At 44.4% G+C, this 20,146-nt stretch overlaps 1 long non-coding RNA gene across 1 annotated transcript in view; it reads left to right on the top strand.

Annotated features, from left to right (window-relative positions):
* Positions 1 to 209: 209 nt before the first annotated feature.
* LOC142564105 (uncharacterized) overlaps positions 210 to 20,146 on the top strand; it is a 36,643-nt gene continuing 16,706 nt past the window's right edge. The window contains exons 1-2 of the long non-coding RNA XR_012824488.1: positions 210 to 553; positions 16,005 to 16,344. This is a non-coding gene — a long non-coding RNA (uncharacterized LOC142564105). The remainder of the gene's footprint in view (positions 554 to 16,004; positions 16,345 to 20,146) is intronic.

Genomic DNA, 20,146 nt, shown 5'->3' with positions numbered 1-20,146 from the left:
AAACGAAAAACGAAAGTCACCCTAGAGGCAGCACTTTACGCTCCGATTCTGCAGAGCCTCAGTCGCCGTGCGCGCGCGCGCGCGCAAGCAGCAGCTGCGTCTTTGCGTCCTCTATCAGGTGCTTCTCAGCGCCGTTGCATAGCTTCTCGACGCACCTGCGCCATAGCTGACCCCTGCGTGCATGTGTGTGCATGTGCCGAGAGAGAAGGGGGGGGGGGGGGGTCTCAGGCTCTATTTGTACTGCAGACATGTCGCGCCTTCGTGGACACTCACAATGCCTTCTCGAGCGACTCGCTCATTGTTCGACGAGCGAGTGTGCTCAACTGTTATTACTGCTGCGGCAGCCACGGCGAAAGCGATCCGTAGAAAAGAGGAGGGCAGAAAAAAGAAAGAAAGAGGTGTCGAAGTGTTGGATTCTGCGGCCTGGGTGTCAGGCTGCCACCCCACAAGCCGCGACTCTGGGAGAGTGAAGAACAAACAAAACCAAAACAGTCTATGGCGTCCGTCAAGTCGTGGATCCTGGCCTTGGCCGTAGCCTGCGCGCTTTTGCAAGGTGAGCTACATGGTTCCGAGTATGAGCGATGTAATTTTCGAAGATGGATTGGGTATTGATTGACAATTGAGCGTGGAATTAAAGAAGGTAAAGTGGAGTCGCTCACGCTACATACTCCATAAGACAGGAGATAAGCGGTCTAGACAGAGCAAAATTACATAAAGAGAATGGCTTGGGCTACCTTGAGACGTATTAACGATATTAGTAAATGCGCGGATATGGGCCTTTAAGGTAGGAGTAAGCTAACTGGATAGCCTAGGCTCACGTAAATGTTGCTGATGCCAGATTACGATACATAGACAACCGGACCGACGATTACTTTCGATGGCGATACCACGGCGTGCAACAGCTTAGCAGAGCGATTGTGTTGTCGTAGAGACGTGGCTACGGCGCTAACCACAAAACGTCGCAGGCATCATGTGAGGCTACAGAAAGAGACAAAGATGGACACTTATGTGCATTGTGAGATTAAACAGATAACTTGTATTCGATTGACGACCATTCGGAAAGCGGGGAACGGCGCCTGTGATTATGAAGCGGAATGTTTTGCTGGCAGACACATAGACTCGTGGCATCGTTTCAAAGTAGGCCTACACACATATGTGCTACTTACATGCATTTATACTCCGATTGTCTAGCGAATGTAAATTGAGGTGCTCCCTGTCATACAGACCACAAGTTTTGCCAGTGAGAGTAAGTTCAGGGAATGCGCAGATCACGGAAAAATTAAGCTTGTTCTCAGCCTTTGCGCATAGCCTCTAAGTGAGAAAGACATTGCGTAAGTCGCTTGCTGATCTCGGTATCTGAGTAAAATAAGTGTTTCTTTTCTATTGTATTTCGCAAACGTCACCACACGTGCACATATGCCAATAAGACCAACATCCTAAATTTTGGCCAGGTCCTTCATTAGAAGATGTTTTCAAGCGAACTAGTGTTTGCACATGTGCCCTACCCTACGTATATATCATCAAATACAGACACGAAAGCAGTAACGGAAACGTTCTAAATGTGTTAGAGCATGAAATTCAGTGGAAAGGTCATTAACACGAGTAGTCTGATAACGTGTGTCAGGTCCAGCAGCAGCTGTCACTTAGCCCTTTCACTTCGCATGCTTTCTCTTTGGATCGCCACATTGCTATATATAACCCGAGGCGCCTGTGAGAGAACTCTCATTGTCTCCATGTATAGCAAGCCGGTATTGTGCGACAGTGTGCTTCCAGTGCCAACTTTCGCAGTTGGAACGCATGAAGTAGCAGGATACGCTGGAATGAGTTTAACGAATAATGAAGTTATTATATCGCTGACTCCTGTCACAAACTGCAAAGGAACCTCTGCGTCTAGTAACTTACGTTCTTAATGCTGTAGTTGCATTCTTGCTCTGAATAATAAAATATGAAGGCAATCCAAAGAGGTCTTTACGAAAAAACACCTATAAGTAAGACGTGTTAACTTCTACAATGCGCCTTAATTTTGAGGCTTTAGACTGCTCATTTATTGAGTTTCCGTAGCTTTAGTCCTTACACTGTCAATTCAAGTACGTATGAAGCTGCCCACTTCACTAATTTCAACAGAAATTGTTGCTGCAACAGGAAAAACATAAAATTTGAGAGAAGTCTTGCAGCACATGGTTTTATCGTCTTAGGAACAGAACTAGGGTGACATGTTCAAACATGGTGAACTTAACGTGCCATACTTCGAAGCCTTGGAATGTATATATATATATATATATATATATATATATATATATATATATATATATATATATATGCTTTTCTAGACTTTGATACACCTAATGCTAATGTATTAAAATATACGCATGAAGAAAACGATCTGTGAACGTGCTTGCGGTCCCGAGTGGGGGAAGGAAGAAGAGAACGACGCTGAGTTGATCAACCAGCTGGCCGCTCTTGCGCTCACCTTCGCGAGCTTAAGTAAACGGTCCCCTTCATCCGTAAGGGTTACAAACGGTCTCCTTCGCACGTAACAAAGTGGTGCAGGTGCGGGGTACCGCTTACAACAACGGAACCGTCACTGCCGCAGCTTCGTCGAAGCCGTCGACTTGCCGGCCTCCCGCCATCAGCCGTGACCGTCTTGGAGATGCCAGAAGAAGGAGCCGCTCCGAGCGCAGCACCTAGCAGTGCACTGCCGTACTACCGAGTTCCACCCACCTTCGGAAGCAAAGCGGGGGAAGATGCCGAAGAGTGGCTCGTCCACTACAAACGAGTGAGCAAGTCCAACGGGTGGGATGCAACCGCTCAGCTCACCAATGTGGTGTTCTCCCTGTCCGATACCGCCCTCATGTGGTACGAGAACCACGAGGACGCGCTTACGACGTGGGAACATTTTGTTGACGAGCTAAAGGCGTGTTTTGGGGACTCGGTTACCAAAAAAGAAGCGTGAGGGGCAGACACTGTCGCAACGGGCGCAGCTACCAGGTGAGACATGCACAACATATATCGAAGAAGTGTTAAAGCTGTGCAAGGTGGTCAATGCTCGCATGTCGGAAGAAGTGGGACATTTGCTGAAAGGAGTGGCTGAGGATGTGTACAATTTTCTAATTGGAAAGGAGAGCCTCAGTTCTGCGTCCGACGTCATTCGGCACTGCAGAACGTTTGAAACGCTCAAGATGCGTCGGATTGCGCCAAAGTTTGGTCGGTTGGCAAACGTTACGACGGTTGCCAGTGTGGACACGAGTCCTTGCCTCGACCTTCCTTCGACCATCCGACAGATTGTCCGCGAGGAACTTTCCCACAGCGAAGAGCTGTTGCATTCAACTGCTGACCACCATGGCGTGTACACGTCACGTGAGGCTATGAGGGCGCCACGTTCGGCCTCTTGGCAACCGATGGTTACCGCAGCGGCCGTAGAGTACAGCGCAGCCCCACAGTCGAGGATGACAACACGCCCGCCGACACCGCGCTATGACCAACGCTCTCAGCGCACGCCTTCTCGACGCCCGATGTATCGTCGTGACACACGCCACGAACCGACCCACTACACGCGGGAAAATGATAATATCCGCTTCATCGACGAACGACCAAGGTTTCGACCTCTCCCGGTGTGTTATTCCTGCGGTGTCCCTGGTCATATACCGCGGTTTTGCAACCAGCGTATGACCACGTGGTATGGCCAGCTGGTTGATCAACTCAGCGTCGTTCTCTTCTTCCTTCCCCCACTCGGGACCGCAAGCACGTTCACAGATCGTTTTCTTCATGCGTAACAATATATATATATATATATATATATATATATATATATATATATATATATATATATATATATATATATAGTTTCAGATATATAAACAGCACTTGAATGAGCCATGAAAGCAGACAAAATTGATGTGAACTTCGTACACTTCTTTTGGGTGCGAAAACATTATTTCATCATGGGAAGATTAGGAAAGTACAGTTTACAATATAACGTTTCTTGTGGAACTGTCTACTATACATAACTTTTCAAAACCCACTCCCACATCACAACCCACTGGAGTGGGTTGCACGACTTTGACATCACTTTTCCTTCTGAATTAGTAAAAAAAAAGAAATAGTCACTTCCATTTTCTTATTTGTTTCAAACGGCACCGATTTCTGCAATGACTGTAAACCTTTGTACAACAGACCTGCTCCTATCGACCCTTAGCATTAGAAGTTTTCTTAGGGCAGGTGAAGTTCCATCAAAATTCGCTGCATAGATGACGGAGGAGAGCGTCACTTTATTCTGACAACTATTTTAGTAGACAAAACACATGGCCACACGCTGAAGCTTCTTCTTAAGCTGAACCTCAAAACGCCACCTTTTTTAAAAGGTAATGTTGGTTGTTCCTGGAAATTTGCTGGAACCGATGAAACACATTTTCTACTTTTTATTCTCGGAAGCAGCAGAACAATCGCACTGAGTAAAAAGAACCTTTTTTGCACAGCATTTTCTTCGAACAGACATATGCATTAACTTGTACACATTCTACAAATATATTGCAGATTTGTGTTTAATATCTTGACGCGAGTACCTGAAACTTCCACGCTACCTTAAAGCGCTTAACCTAAATATTGACCACGGGTACTTCAAGTTGAAAATGTCCAACTTGTTTAGAGAATGAGCTGTATCAAGCGTTCTTTCAACTATGTAAAGTGTTTTCAGTGAACCATTGGTAGGGAAGTGTGTTGGCGGTTTTATGCCACAACGCTAGGGAAATGCAGTGCCACAAAATACAAAATGTGCAAAAGGTAAATAATGGGAGTTTTAAGCGATAATTCAAATATTTACGGAAATTATTATTATATTTCACACTTTAGCTAACCACCTTTGATACTTTTGCCAGTCGTTGACGTTCTCGCAATAAATGGTCACAAGTATCGCTTTTTATTTTACCTACTTTACAGCTGCAACGATCTCGCAGGTTTGCCCGGTGTTGCTTCAATAGGGCAACATTGTGCAATATAACAACGTATGCAGGGAAAATTTTTCGCGCCAGTTTCCACGACCTGCAAACAATATGTGAAACGTATTGCGATCAATGCATTGGCGTAACATAAAGGACTTTTACCTCAATAGAGGCTTGCACTTGGTGCACTTAAAGTTTCTTGCAATGCATTGGCATAACATAAAGGACTTTTACGTCAATAAAGGCTTGCACTTGGTGCACCTGAAGTTGCATGCAATGCTGCATACATCCACCTGCTCTATTTTCTTTTCAAGGACAAATTTAATGCAGAGAGGATTAAAATCGCGACGGGTACCTTCCTATATATTTCCTGCTATGACAAATGTACGCAATTTTAGCAAGCACACAGAGAAGCCTACCTCTGGATCTTGAACCTTGGTGATGCATAGCCTCTAAAAGAGAAGATTGGTGCATTCGGCGCGGTGCCTATGGTTGCTAACGGAAGGTACTGCTGATTCGGTTGCACATAAGCATGCTTGGACCCAAATATGTATACAAAAATTATGCCGTCATCATTCTCAACGGCATAAAGTCAGGTAACTTTAGAGGAATAAAATTCCATCTCCCAGAAATGCTGTTAACGGGATAACCATTCTAATGTGCATGAATTGAAGTACATTTCAGGAATAGAAACTCTCTCCCAGGAACATTACCTTACCCTTGCCTTGCGTGAACTCTACCAACCTGGTGTACCTAAGCTTTGTGATTTCACCAGTCAGTGTGTGTCTTCGGCAGAAAGCGCTAAACACAGCACAGGCGCGAATGCGTACTTTCGTAGTGTACCACCTTTCTTGATCTTTACATGTGGGCATGGAAGCGTACTTTGAATAAGAAAGAATAGGTTGTTCGCGCCTTTTCTGGCGGGATTATTCGTTTTGCGGAAACTTAGCTTTGTTTTCTAGAGTTGTACTACACTGACTTCAGAGTTAAATTATTATTTGTCTTGAACGCTACTGCGGGCCTACTATTGGCTTCATGCTGGCGTAAATAAACGTGTTTGAAAAAAAGAAACCCTTCACAAATAACACTGTGGAATAGCAATATGGCAGCGTATCACCGGACCTGAGGAGACAAAAGCAGTCCAGCAGAGAGCATTTGAATTAATGAACAATGAGCTAGCAAGCAAAGCGTTAACGGGGAGCAAACGTTTCGATAAGGAGATTCGTATTTGAAGAGAACTTGGCGAAAGAAAAACGGTCTATAATCCACGCTGTGAAGGTGGTTGGACAGCGAAGCTGTAAGCGACAACTAGAACGAGTACCCATTGCGACGTAGGTGGGAATTATTCACATGGCGACATTCACACGTACTTTACCTAACTGTTAGCCTAGGAGGTTCCGATGGCTTGCGATGTGGCTTGCGATGCTACTTGGTGCACCTACAGAGAGTGGACCAGAGAGAGGTGAAATTCGCTACGCCTCGTGTGCACGCTGCTCTTGAGCAGGCCTCTCCATGTGTGGCCTTTTCATAGCACTGTGAGAACAGAAATCAGTTGCTGGGCGGGATTTTTACGTACGAAAGTATAGTTACGTCACTCCCTACTTAACATGCTACAGTCAAGCTACCGTAACCGCAGCGGCTTGTGCAGCAATATTCTACACCGGGAAACGTATACGGGGAGCGATACCTGCTTGGCATAGCAGGTAGGCGCAGGAGCGCCTTGTTATCAAATATGTGGTTCGGATAGTTGTTTTGAGCTTGTTCTTTATTGAATGCTGTTCTTTACGCTGTATGTGTCGTTCCAAACAATGTATGCAGTGTTCACTTTGCTGAGTGCCTGTAACTTCTACCTTACGGTCGTATGAGCCATGACACTTGGGGATATGAGCTATTGATTATGATAGTTTTCTGTCAGGTTGTGCCACGAAGAAATCCCGGGATCCTAGCCACAAGCAGCTTCACTCAAAAAAGTACCTTGGCAAAACGCTGGTTGCAGGCGGCGGCGGCTTTTCTTCTCCCACTGTTATCAAGAAGAAAAGTTATTGATGACAGCGGCATGGAACATCTAAACAACAATAAATGAATAGAAGAAATGAAACAGGAATGAACAGCAGCAAAGGCAACAGACTGACACTCTGACATAACGCACATGATAATGCATATTAAGCAATTAGTTCAAGAAGAATCGGGTATGTTTAGTAGGATTCTTTCGATGTGGGCACCAGCAGGAAAAATAAGCACTTCATCCACAGGTACGAGAGCTAGGGAAAACCGAATTAACCGTCCTGCAGTCACTCCTGCTTAAAGGGATTGCCAGAATTCCATTATTGTTACAATATGCTCCTTAAACTTGTCACTTTATTCGCGCCATTGCATAATTACTTTGAGTATAAAGCACGCGGATATTATAGACAGAATATACTTACATTTGCTTTCTAGCCTACCCATTTTAGCTTTTACACCACCATTCACAAAAAAGGAACAGCATGACGAATTGCAATAAACTCTCACGGCGTGTGGCGTCTGCAAGGAACAGTTCATACCAATGTGAACCTCAGTGCAAGTTCAAATGCGAACCAGTTGAAGACGGCGAGAGTCTGCGTCGACATTCAGATAACATGAGGCCCAGGACGAATAGTGTATTCTACTGCAGCTGCTTGGCTTTTATACATAGTATAGACGTCATCGTTGCCAGACTGGCTACACAATTCCGAAGCACGTCCCGTCCTGTGGAGGTAAAATGTAGGAACAAAACAAACGTGAATTAAGGAATCTGCCGGGTCTCTTACGTACACGAGACGAGAGGGCTCTTTTCTCGTCCTCGTACTTCAGCTAGTAACGCCAGGATCGCGGGCGGCCGGCGGGGTCAGGGAGCCGGGGGCAGTGTTGCAGCTCGGAGTTCCAGGGAAGTCCCGAATGGATGGTGAGCTTTGAGTGCGGATTGTAAGGACCGTGGAGCGGCTGGCAGTGGTTCTGGTGGTGCATAACCTGCTTCAGAATGGCCGCAGTCCGGCCGCCGGTCGTCTTGCAGAGCGCTCCCGCTCGGAGCGCGCCGAATGTTCTCCGATTGCGCTGCTGTGGCATCTTCTCACTTATCGTGCGTTATCTGACCTTTGCTGAAATCATCGTTGATCCTAAGTAGGTGTTGAGAATTTCGACGAAGGTGGCCTCCATCTTCCGTGCGGGCATGATAAGACCGCGGTGAGAGAGGCTTTTCGACCCACACCTTCGTAGTCCAGCCGCTCGGCTATAACATTGTATCTAGCTTGCCTTCTGTCAATAGTGGAAGCGGATGCATCGACCGGCTGTCTTACGTGTGCTGTTTGACATCGGGTTCCCGGCAGTTTCGTGGCTTGCACTCCCTTCTCTGCCAGCCCATTCGAACGAAGGAACCCGAGGCCCGAAAATACGTGTGTGAAGTGGCACTTTTTCTCAAAGTAACGGAATTCTTCTGAACCAAACTGTGGTCCGCTATTTGCGCATACTTCCAGTAGAAATTCGTTGAGGACCTCGATATTCCCAGTCTCTTTGAACCTGAAGGCACTGGACCCTTGTGACTAGACCGAAGCGTTCAGAAGTCTCCAATCTCAAAAGCGCTTCCTCGTATTTCTAACCCACAAAAAAGTCCGTGAGCTCCTCGATTTCGCCGATTCTGAGCGGTAGAGTCATAACCCTAGAATGGTTGATTACGCCACCACTGTAGCCTGTCTCTACCCTTGCTGAGGGTCCAGTTATCACTTTTTTACTAAGCTTGAGAACGAGTGCGGGGAAGAAGGCTGGCCTGCGCGACCTTGTCAATCTTAGGCCTTGCGTCACGATCAACCAGCTTAGTGGTGACTACCCATTCCAAGCTTCTTGGCGCGTCTTTGACGCTCACCGCTAGATTTTTAACTCATCATTAGAGTCCTCAGTTTCTTCTTGTGCCTTTCGGGATGAGTGAACCTTCTGAACCTTTCTTTCGTGCCTTGAAGCAGCCTGCGAAGTTATTCGTGTTGTGCCAGATGTCGCACGTCTTGTCCCAAGCCGGGCACAACTTTGGTTGATGCTTTGACCCACAGTAAAGGCAGTCCTTTCTTGGGCATAGTTTCCGTTGTTATTTTTGTACTGCCTTCAGCTGGGCTTCGCCTTTTGCCCAATCTTGGTTTCGTCTGACATTAATTCCTGCCGTTCTGCCGTATTTCTTTCTCCAGCGTAAGGTTTCGCTCTCGCAGAAGTCTCGCCCTCAATTTGGTGTGTTTCGCGCGGCGCAATAGTCGGTCTTGAACCATTTCAATCTTTCAGCATTCCGAAATTACAGTTCTGCGGCTTTAGCCGAACTTCCCTCAAAAATTGCTCGAATGGTTCGTCTTCGAGCTGCTGGCGCGTTCCGCAGGCATAGCGGTCGTATATTTCATTCCATTTCGGACTGCAATAGCCTTGCAACTTCTGCACACTTAAATCCTTATTGTCATGTTACTCAGCCGTCGTTTGAAACGAGTTGAAATACTGACTGCATCCTGACCTGCCACGCGAAGCAATAGTGCTGCCTTCTGGGCCTTTGACCACTCCGTTGTGCTCGCTGCTGTCCCCAGCATCGTTTCAGCGGGCCGGCTGATGGGCGTGAACTTCTGAGACCATGCGTCGACGTGCAGATAACTTCAGGCTCAGAACTAAAAGTACCTTACTGCGGCGGCTTGCATCTTATTCATACTATAGGAATCATCATTGCCGGACTGGCTGCACAATATCGATAGAGAATGTGATGCGCTTCGAGTTTGGGGCTAAGGTATACTTACCCATTGAAAAAGGATCAATTGCACTTTATATCTCTTCATAAGTACGCTAAACAAGCTCTTTGTTACGTTTTTCCTTAACTACGCTTATCAGCTTAGCATGAGAGTATGGCAGTGCGGGAACACGATAATTTAACGGTGTGCCATCAATGACGTTCATTTGAGCGCAATCTCATTGCAAGATCTGCACAAAAGATCAGCGAAAAAATCTGAAGTGCTGAAAAAGCACCTCACGAGACCGGATACGGAGAAATGGGCTTATGCAAAGCAGACATTTGGCGCAAGATAGCAATTAGGGAAGCAAGAAAATGTGCCTTCATGTGTGTGTTTATTGTGAAAGCGCGACTGAACTGCGGGAACAAATATCCTTCAGCAAATCCTTCAGCAATATAGCGTGCACCTATAGCTCAGAAAACAGTGCGGATTCTGCAGGACTTGTGGCAATATTTAGTTTGCGATGAAACCCATTCTTGCGCCTTCTGTTGGTCTGCAGTTGATAGAGGTATTGCATGTCGTGTAGGCTTGCTACATGCAAATATAATGCCCCAGGTTGGGCTAGCATAAATAGAGCTCCTATTGTTCGATGGAACAATACCGTCATTTCTTCTTTGGTAAAACTCCTGTCGGTGATGAAATGGACCTGATTGTGACAGAAATGTGGCCTTTATGTTGCTTCAGTGCAGCGGTTGCTCTTCTCGCCTGAAAATATTGTGCTGCCTTGTTTGTGAACTGTTTTTTTTCCGGAGGTTCTTCAATTTAAGGAAAAGGATCGACGAGCATTCTGCTGAATTTACGGTGGAGGAAGCACTGCGCTAGTAGTTCACACGCACAAACACGCACGCACGCACGCACACACACACACACACACACACACACACACACACACACACACACACACACACACACACACACACACACACACACACACACACACACACACACACACACACACACACACACACACACACACACACACACACACACACACACACACACACACACACACACACACACACACACACACACACACACACACACACACACACACACGGAGAGACATGCATTCAACCACAGAAGCTTTTAATCGCTGCCATCGACCATAATAGCTACAGGGAATTTTCATGACATGTTATGTTAGGGAGAATGAACTTTCCTTACATTCCCAATTTCCAATTTCTAATAAGTATTCAGCTGTTAGCACTTCGACTGTGTGTCTCGCCTGCTTCTGTCCGGACTATCGGGCTTCACTGTAGCCAAGCATGCATCCATAACTGGCACGACATTCTGCGTTTCGGATTTTCTTGATCGCCGTGCAAGATACAGAAGCTGGCTTTGTCAAAAAGAAAAGAGAGAGAGAGGGAGAGAGAGAGAGAGAGGAATAAAGATACCCAGATCGGCATGAGACGTGCTTTTGAGAAGAAAGGAAATATTGACCACTTTGGCCCAGTCGCTCCTTTCGGAGAGGCGGCAGTGCCGAGTGGTGAAATAGAACGACACATACGTTCTTCATCTTTCATAACCTGTGTTTTGCTTCTTACAGTTCGCTTCGTTTAAATTCTTTCACCTGGATGCTGGTTTACGCATAACCTATATACCGAACGTGGGGGCAGCCCTTAATATCCCATGTGACGGCACCATCGTGCTCTTGAGTCGTAAAATGAATTTTTGTTGTAGCATCGATGCATAGACCAGCGCTTCTGTAGTTATCATATACAATGTTAAGGTTAAAAAGGACTTGACTCATCCTTAAAATCTTTGTAAATTTGTGGTTCCGGTACTCGAGCCTTCCTAGTGCAGTGCGACTTTTGTATTTATATTATTCTCGCTAATCTCATATGATTGCCGTGGATTTGAACCGCGACCTAGGAGGACATCGAAATGACTATGGGCTTGAGTCTAGTACACCTATCACGGTAAAATTGGTGCATCGCCAAAAAATAGCCGCAGTCGCTGCTCGCTGGTAAGAATGACAGGAATTGAGAAGTTTTACATGCCGAAACCGCGATATGCCGTAGCGGGGGTATCCGGTTGAACATTGACCATCTCTGGCGCTTCAACGTACGTCCAAAGCACAGTGCACGGGCGTTTTTGCATTTCGCACCCATCCATATGCGGCCGCCGCGGCCGGGCCTCGACCCCGAGCCCTCGGACTTAGCATTGCGATGACGTAGACATTACGCCACCACAGCGAGTTATGGCAGGGATGCTACGACATGCGTTGGGAGCCTACTTCCTGCGCAAAGCTGTAGGTAACGACGACGTGATGGTGGCAGACATGGGGCGTCATCATACCTACTTTTACTTGAGAAGATTGAAGGGGAAGCAGAGCGGCGCCCGCGGCGTCCAGCCGGCGAAGACAAAGAGTGCATTTCGTCTAGCAAACCTTGCACACTTGCGAGCCGAGCTACAGAGATCGATCCGTGGTGTTGACCATGACGCATGATGGTGATGGTGATGATGGGTAGCGATTATGACGACGCTATTCTGCACACCGTGTAGCGCATATCCTATGGCCCGTGCAGCCACTACCATGCACATTTTGCTCACACCCAAAGCCCTCTTGAGCTCATGAACTACACGGCGTGTTTGCTTAGTGGCTATGGGGTTGGGCTGTTAAGCACGAGGTCACGGGGTCGAATCCCGGCCAGGGAGGTTGCATTTCAATGGGGGCGAAATGCAAAAACATTCGCATAATTAGATTTAGGTGCACATTAAAGAACCCCTGGTGGTCCAAATTATTCCGGAGTCCCCCACTACGGCGGGCTTCATAATCAAATAGAGGTTTTTGGCACGAAAAACCCCACAATTTTATTTTTTAGCTCACTATCTTTGAAGTTGTTGGAGATCCCATTTTCTTTGGACTTACCTTAGCGCGACTTCACCTTGTAACGTGCCGGACGCACGTGCAACTAAGCAACATCTTTGTATATCCACAGCGTGGTCACCGATTTTGTCTCTTAAATCCATGAATACGTTTCTCTGGAAGCATTATTTCCGTAAGGAACGTGTTAGGCTGCAGTCTCGGCATGTCAGGATTTCACCTTCGGCAGACCTCAGGCAGGGGATGTACAGGCATTCTCCGGCTTGGCCTATTCGTCACTGCATTAGCTTGCATTCAAAAATGAGGCCTGGATAAAAAGAACGCCATAATTTCCAGTGCACTGATTTTACATAGAACTGATTACCGCAATTTCGACTCATTTCGCTTGTCAGCCGTTCAGTTTTGAATGACTGCTAATGGATGGGTCCCTGTTTGGCTGCACTGCTACAGCTTTGACTGCTCAGCATAAGCACTGAAACCTACCGTACACAGTGATATCTCGATGACGTGTTGTGTCAACAATTCTTGGCCTTAATCATGTAGCGCAGTGCTCCTTCCTAACTTTTCCTTTCTCCATGCCTATTCCAGAGTCCTAAACTTGGGACTTGGGACTGCGCCTTGGTTAGAAGCCATCTACAAAGGGCTTGCATGCCGCAATCTTGTTTCATTGCGCGTAAAAAATTATGATAGTTTATTTTTGGTAAACGTTTAAAATTATGCTGATTGTACAAGAGGAAGTCAGGTAAAACTAAAAATGATTTTTTATTGTTGCTCAAGTGTTCCTAGAAGCTTTAAGCACAGTACCAAGTGTAATGTCACGAGGCTTATATGTGAGCTCGTCTACTTTGTACATATAATGCATGGCAGCGAAAATGAAAGAGCAAAATACCCAGAGCCAAGTAAAAATATGGCGTACAATAGCAAATTTCTTAAACTAACATTAGAACATAAGCTACAGATGCATGACGTATATTTTCTACAACACTCCAGAAATACTACAAGCCTACAACAACCATGGAGCTACGTTGTAGGAACACAAAGGCGTATGTGCAGCTGACATAAATATACAATACAGTACCTCATTGAATTAGGAAGTCTTGAACAAAGCACCAGCGGTAATACAAGAGTTGAAAGACGGCCGATTGAATTATAGTGTAGGAAAATGAAATAGGGTAACTTACTTGCACTTAGCGTGGGGAGTGTCAAGCATAAGCCGGTATACAATTCTGGACAATATTCAATTGCCATGTGCAGAAAAATAATGGTGCATAGAATATTAGAGATGCAAGTGTGGGACACAAGCGTATCAAAACAAAACAATAAGATGACGATTGTTGTAACGGAGTACCTGTTATAATAAATAAAAGAAAGTACATTGTGAGGTTGGTTCTTGGGAACTATTTTATGGCAGGGGGTATAGTGTTCCAACGTTAACGTGCACATTTGGTACAATTAAGTTGCTGCACAGAAAGTCCCTCATAACCAGATGTGCAGTTTACGCACGTTAAATCCTTCAATTTTATTTCCTGTTTTGGCTTACAGAACTGCTATAAGATGTTCTGAAGTGTTAAAAATGCTCCGTGACTAGGATCTACTTTATCCTGTTCAATCCTTTATTTGGAAATGTACATTTCAAGGCAATTTACAACAATTCTGTTGTCATACTATTATCATTGCCATAGCATTCTTATAGCTAGAGGGTGTCGTGTGTGCCCGATATAATTGTTCGGAATGCTTTGTTAGCAATTATTTAGCAGCTATTTTATCAGGATAGAGTGGTTGTTCTTTACGCTATTGCAACCACAGTTATCCCGTTTATGTGAGCGAACAGTTACATGAGTGAGGAGCGCCAAGAATGCAAACATGTCGTTTTATTAAACACAACTCTTTCTGGTTTCATCATTCGTACCAGGAGAGCCCATTTCAGAAGGAATGCCGCGCAGATATACTTCTAGGGATAATGGTCATGTTGATCAAACACGCAGCCAAAAAGACAACTGTTTTGTGTTTCATTCACTCGAGCAGTAGTGTGTCATCCTCTCTGTTGTCATTTTCAACGTCACTGCATTCGGTGGCACTATAAGCTTTGTGTATGCGTATGTATATATGTATGTATGCATGTATGTATGTAATATATATATATATATATATATATATATATATATATATATATATATATATATATATATATATATATATATATATATATATATATATATATATATATATATATATATATATATATATATAGGTTCTGCGTTGCCATACTAGCTCATTCTTGTGTGGCCACAACATTCCTGCTAGAGTGCTTTTAGCTATACACAAGAGATAGTAGGAAACGCTGTGGTGCGGGTTCAGGGCGCAAACTTTCACCAGTTGTAATTTCGTTGAAGAGAGGGGTTTAATATCTGAGATATAGCTACCATAGCCAATGCGCAAACAATCGGTGGGCAGCCATGTTCTATAACTTTTGGAACGGGAGAGCTGTCATATATAACAAAAATAATTCAGTTTTGTTTGGCATAATATTTCACCTTTAATGCACATAAGCCACTTTGACGTGCTTAGTTTTCGCAGTTTTCAAGGCCTCGCGTGTCAGAGAGACAAAGTGGGCGCAGACTGAAAGCTTTTGTACTAATAGCGGAGGGCTGCCAGCGAAAAAGGTGTTCAATCGCAAATATTATTCATGTTTGGTCTAATAATGAATAAATCATGTGTACACGTCATATCAGAGGGCTAGTTATTGTGGATTTCGTGACGTCGTCTGTACGACAGTGAAGTTCCTTTGTCCCAAAAAATGTGTGGCTAGTCGTATAGGGCGAATTGTAGAAATTAAATACGAACAGTTTGGAATACTCTTACGTTGCAGTGCCACTGAAGACAAATTTTCGCGCTCCCTCCTCGAAATAGAATAACATTATTTGGTAGCACCTATGCCTATGTACTTTATAATAATTATATTACTAATTACTAATTACTAGTTACAATAATTACAATATTAGAAAGTAATTACAATAATTACTTTCTTATTCTTGTCAAGTTGTATGAAAATTAAATTTCGATTGGCTCAATGGTTGTTCATTGACGGCATGTCAGCACATATGACAAATATTTGCATATATAAATATGAGTCAGTTTAATTTATGCATGACATTTGCGGAATATTTTTTATTTCCCACGACAAGCCGACCCGGCTAATAACGCTGGCAAAGTGCTGTCGGATACCGCCGACGAAACGTGAATTCAAAACTACTTGGAAGGAAGTGGTAGCATTTTCAGCGGCCCAGAGTCAACCCCACACACCCACAGTTTACGCCGAACACTCTACGGCCCAGGGTCGACCCCACATACCTACCAGTTTACTCCGAACATTCAACTTCGAAAAGAACTGCTGCGATCACGCCCCGTATGGCATGACGGCGTTGCGGTTATTTTGTAGTGCAACCACCTGTCACTGCGCGACAAACTGCGCAGGCTGCGTGCACGGAAACTTCCTGAGCCGTTTCCGAAGCTGCGTGCTGCCGCACGAGAGACGGGCCCGCCTGTGGGAGCGAATGGAGCAGTACTGCATCGGCGGCCGCCACCTGGAGTACCGGCGCCGGGCGCAACGCTGCATCTGCCAGCCCGGCTACTACCGCGACGAGGAGACCAACAACTGCTACGACGCGAGGCGCTGCGGCCAGTGCGACATCTCCAAGCACGAGCGCTTCAACAGCTGCGTGAACGACTGCGAGTCGGTTTGCGGCAAGCGAGTGATACAGCAGTGCGACAAGCCCTGCGTTCCTGGCTGCGAATGCATGAAGGGATACATCAGGTATAACCAAACACTTCCTTCGTTCGGTCACTTAGCGGGACGGCTTCGCATGCACTCTGATAAATGCGTATGTGTCATGGGCAGTTCAGTGCCACTGTTCGGAAATTAAAACTTATTTCGCATAATTGCTGCTTGGTTCCCGTTAAGCGTTCTACAGAAGGCAAACGGAATTATTTCGCTGCCTAAATGGTAAGCTTGAGCAAGAAATTTTAACCCTTACATATTCAAATGCATGAAGGGTGAAAGGAAAACAAGAAATCTGACGAGGTGGCCGATATTCTGACGAGAGGACCTATTTTTGACGAAAACCATGAAACGCCTGACAGAGATTTCTCCGTGAGGTGCATTGTTGTCGTTATTAGAGCAGTTCGTCACTGTGTCCTAGTTCTTTCTTTATTTGCTCAGCTGCCAATGTTTGCGAACAATGTTGGATTTGTAAACAGCAAAAAAAAAGACACGAAAGTTTGTTCTGTTTATTTTTAATGACGACAGCCTGAATGCGGTATAGAGAAAACCACTTACGGGTTCTTGCAGAGCTCTGTTAGCAAAAGTAGCATGGAAGTTGTGCAGATCCAATACACATGTTGAAATATCTGTGAAGAGATGGTTCGGGAAGGCGGTTCAGTGCTTCCCTTGAAAAATTTGTTTATGCAGACGCAATCCACATGCTCTAATCTGGGAAGCGAAACTTTCATAAAGCGGTAAAAAATACCATGCAACTTATTACATTATGCACAGTGTTTTTTTACCATAGCAATTAAGCGTGCCAGTAAAGACGGCAAGGCGCGGAGATACTCAGCACGTCAACCACGTGGCCGCGCATTTCATTTCATTTATTTCATTTATCGTACCTTCAAGGCCCGAAGGCGTTACAGAAGGGAGTGGAACAAAATACAGAGCATGTGCAGATAACAGGGTGTAATAATAACAAGAAAAAAATTAGAAAGTGCGGATTAACAAAAGTATTCTTCAATAGTAGTTCTAAAAGCAGATGTATCGGTTATGTTAACAATTGACGCCGGCAGATGATTCCATTCATTGGTAGTTCTAGGAAGAAATTAGTAAAAAAAATTGGTTCGTGCGACAGTGTGGAACGCTCAATTTATGCCGATGGTCAGTACGAGATGATATGCATGCAGGTTCGGACAAAGGTACACTTTTTAATTCCGGATTGTAATAATAAATTCTGTGCAGCAGTGATAAGCGTGCTTACGGGATGAGAGGAGAGGGAGGTTTAAAGTAGCCTTCATAGATGTTACGCTTGATGTCCGAGAATAGTTAGTAAGAATCAAACGCGCGCTACGATTTTGTATAGATTCTATTGCATTTGTTAAGTTATCCAAGCCAGGGTCCCATACAGAAGAGGCATATTCAAGCTTAGGACGCATTAGTGTTTTGTATAGAAGTAGCTTTAAGTTAGCGGGTGCCATAGAGAAATTGCGACGGAGGTAACCAAGCGTACGGTTAACATTGTTAGTGATGTGGTTTATGTGTGTTTGCCAGGAAAAATTAGATGTTATGTGGACGCCTAAGTATTTATATGAACTGACTTCTTCGAGTACCGAGTTCTTCAAGTGATAGTTGGATAGGTTAGACGAAGCAGTATTGCGGGAAATCCTCATTAGTTTGCACTTTGGGCTGTTAAGTCGCATTTTCCAAGTGTCGCACCAGTTAGTTACCTTGTCTAAATTAGATTATAGTTTTAGAGTGTCAGAATTTGATCGTATTACTTTTTAAATGACACAATCGTCTGCAAATAACCTTATGAAGGACGCTACACGGTTAGGCAAATCATTAATATAAATGAGAAAAAGCAAGGGTCCGAGAACAGAACCTTGCGGCATCCCGGAACTGACAGGACAACGCGAAGAGTCAAAATTGTTAGCTGAGACAAATTGTGTTCTATTGGATAAGATGTGTTCAATCCATGAGATAATATTCCGGTCAATGTTAAGTGTACTTAATTTTAGACAAAGTAATTGGTGAGAGACGAGATCAAATGCTTTAGAAAAGTTAAGAAGATGGGGGGGGGGGGTCAATGTGAAATCCATTATCCAACGCGGCACAGATGCCATGTGTAAATGAAATAAGTTGAGTATCACAGGAAAACGATTTACGGAACCCATGCTGACGAGATGAAAAACATGAATTTGTTTCTAGGTAGTTGACGAGATTAGCGTATATTATATGCCCGAGAATTTTGCTTGGCACACTTGTTAGAGAAATTGACCTCTAATATAAAGGTGAACGCACGTAGATAGGCTTAAATAATGGAACCACCTTGCTAACTTTAAAGTCCTTTGGTAATGAGCATGACAGAATCGATTGCGAAAAAAATGTTGCACAAAATTATGGATGAGTACACTTCTGTATTTTTCTTTTAACTGATTAGGCTGTCTCCGGGATTAACAAATCTATTGAGTTTTGCGTGGCGAAACCACTGAATGAATATAGAGCATGCCTAGGGAGGGATTAAAGGCCCACCTGGGGTTTTAATGCGAGAGTTGTGTTGTGTTAATGCGAGAGTGTGTTGTGTTTTTTCGGTGCTATAACCCTCTTCTAAGGAAACATGCACCAACTAGCCCCCCAACAAGTATTACTCGCTTTTTCATCTTTGGCGGTGCTCGTTCGCTCGGTTACGCCGCCGACGCCGACGCTCACCGCAAAAGCGGGTGCCTAAAGGCTGCGTTCTAAAGCAACACTTTATACGCGTGTCAACGCCTTCTCTTAAAAACATCGTCCGGATAATAATAATAATAATAATGCCTTTATTTTCCATCCCAAGGATGTGGAAGGGGGAGAGAAAAAGCTAGATATCCAGCTTGACAGGCTCTCGCCTCCCCGATACAATACATGATGTTTAGAAGAAAAGGCAAACAGTGCAAGCATATGAGTACAGACAAAAAGGAATATCACAAACGACAATTTTTACAAAAATGTACACTTCCAAAAACAAAGGAATGTGCATAATAGCATGTCGTACATTTCAAACAGAAGGTGCCGCCATTTCACGTATAACTTAAACAAAATGACGCAAATCTTTTGGCCGGGTGCGTTGGAGATTTAAATTGTAATGTTGGCACAGGTTTAAGAGATGTGGAAGAGTGTTTCTAAGCATATGCTGTCCGTAACCTGTTCTGAATGAATGTATGTACCAAATATCTGTGTTTCTGGTTGCGTACGTGAAATTTATTTTCTGCAGTGATGGCAGTTGTGCAATGAACGAGACGTTATTTTTGACGTCGGTAATGTATTTAGTGATTAGGCGGTATGCGTACAGATCATGAATCGGCATTATGTTGTCTTTCATAAAGAGCGGTTTAGATGGGTGGTCATATGCTACATTGTATATTATTCTGAGCATTCTTTTCTGCTGAACGTGTAATTTTCGTAGATTCGTGAGGGATGTTTCCCCCAGACCAAATGACAATAATTTAGATGGGACCAGAACAATGAATTATGAAGTAGGAATTTCCCTTCTATAGGGAGGAGGTGCTTATGAGTGCAAATCGATCCAGTGACACGTGACAGTTTAGATGCTACGTAATTTGTATGGTCATCCCACGTCATTTTCTCATTGAAAAGTACACCTAGTATTTTAAAGGAATTTACTATCTCTATTTTAAAATTATTAAGGATGATATCGTCGTTGATATGAACATCCTTGTTTTTTGGATGGTAAATAATGGCCTTTGTTTTGGAAGTGTTAATATTTAGAGCGTTATATTTTGTCCACTTCTCAAGCTGCCTAACTGCTGTATTTGCTTTCATGACCACGTTCGAGGCAGACGAGGCTGAAAAG

The sequence above is a fragment of the Dermacentor variabilis genome, chromosome 11 (assembly GCF_050947875.1).
Source record: "Dermacentor variabilis isolate Ectoservices chromosome 11, ASM5094787v1, whole genome shotgun sequence".
Classification (NCBI taxonomy): domain Eukaryota; kingdom Metazoa; phylum Arthropoda; class Arachnida; order Ixodida; family Ixodidae; genus Dermacentor; species Dermacentor variabilis.
This window is presented reverse-complemented; position numbering and strand designations above follow the sequence as displayed.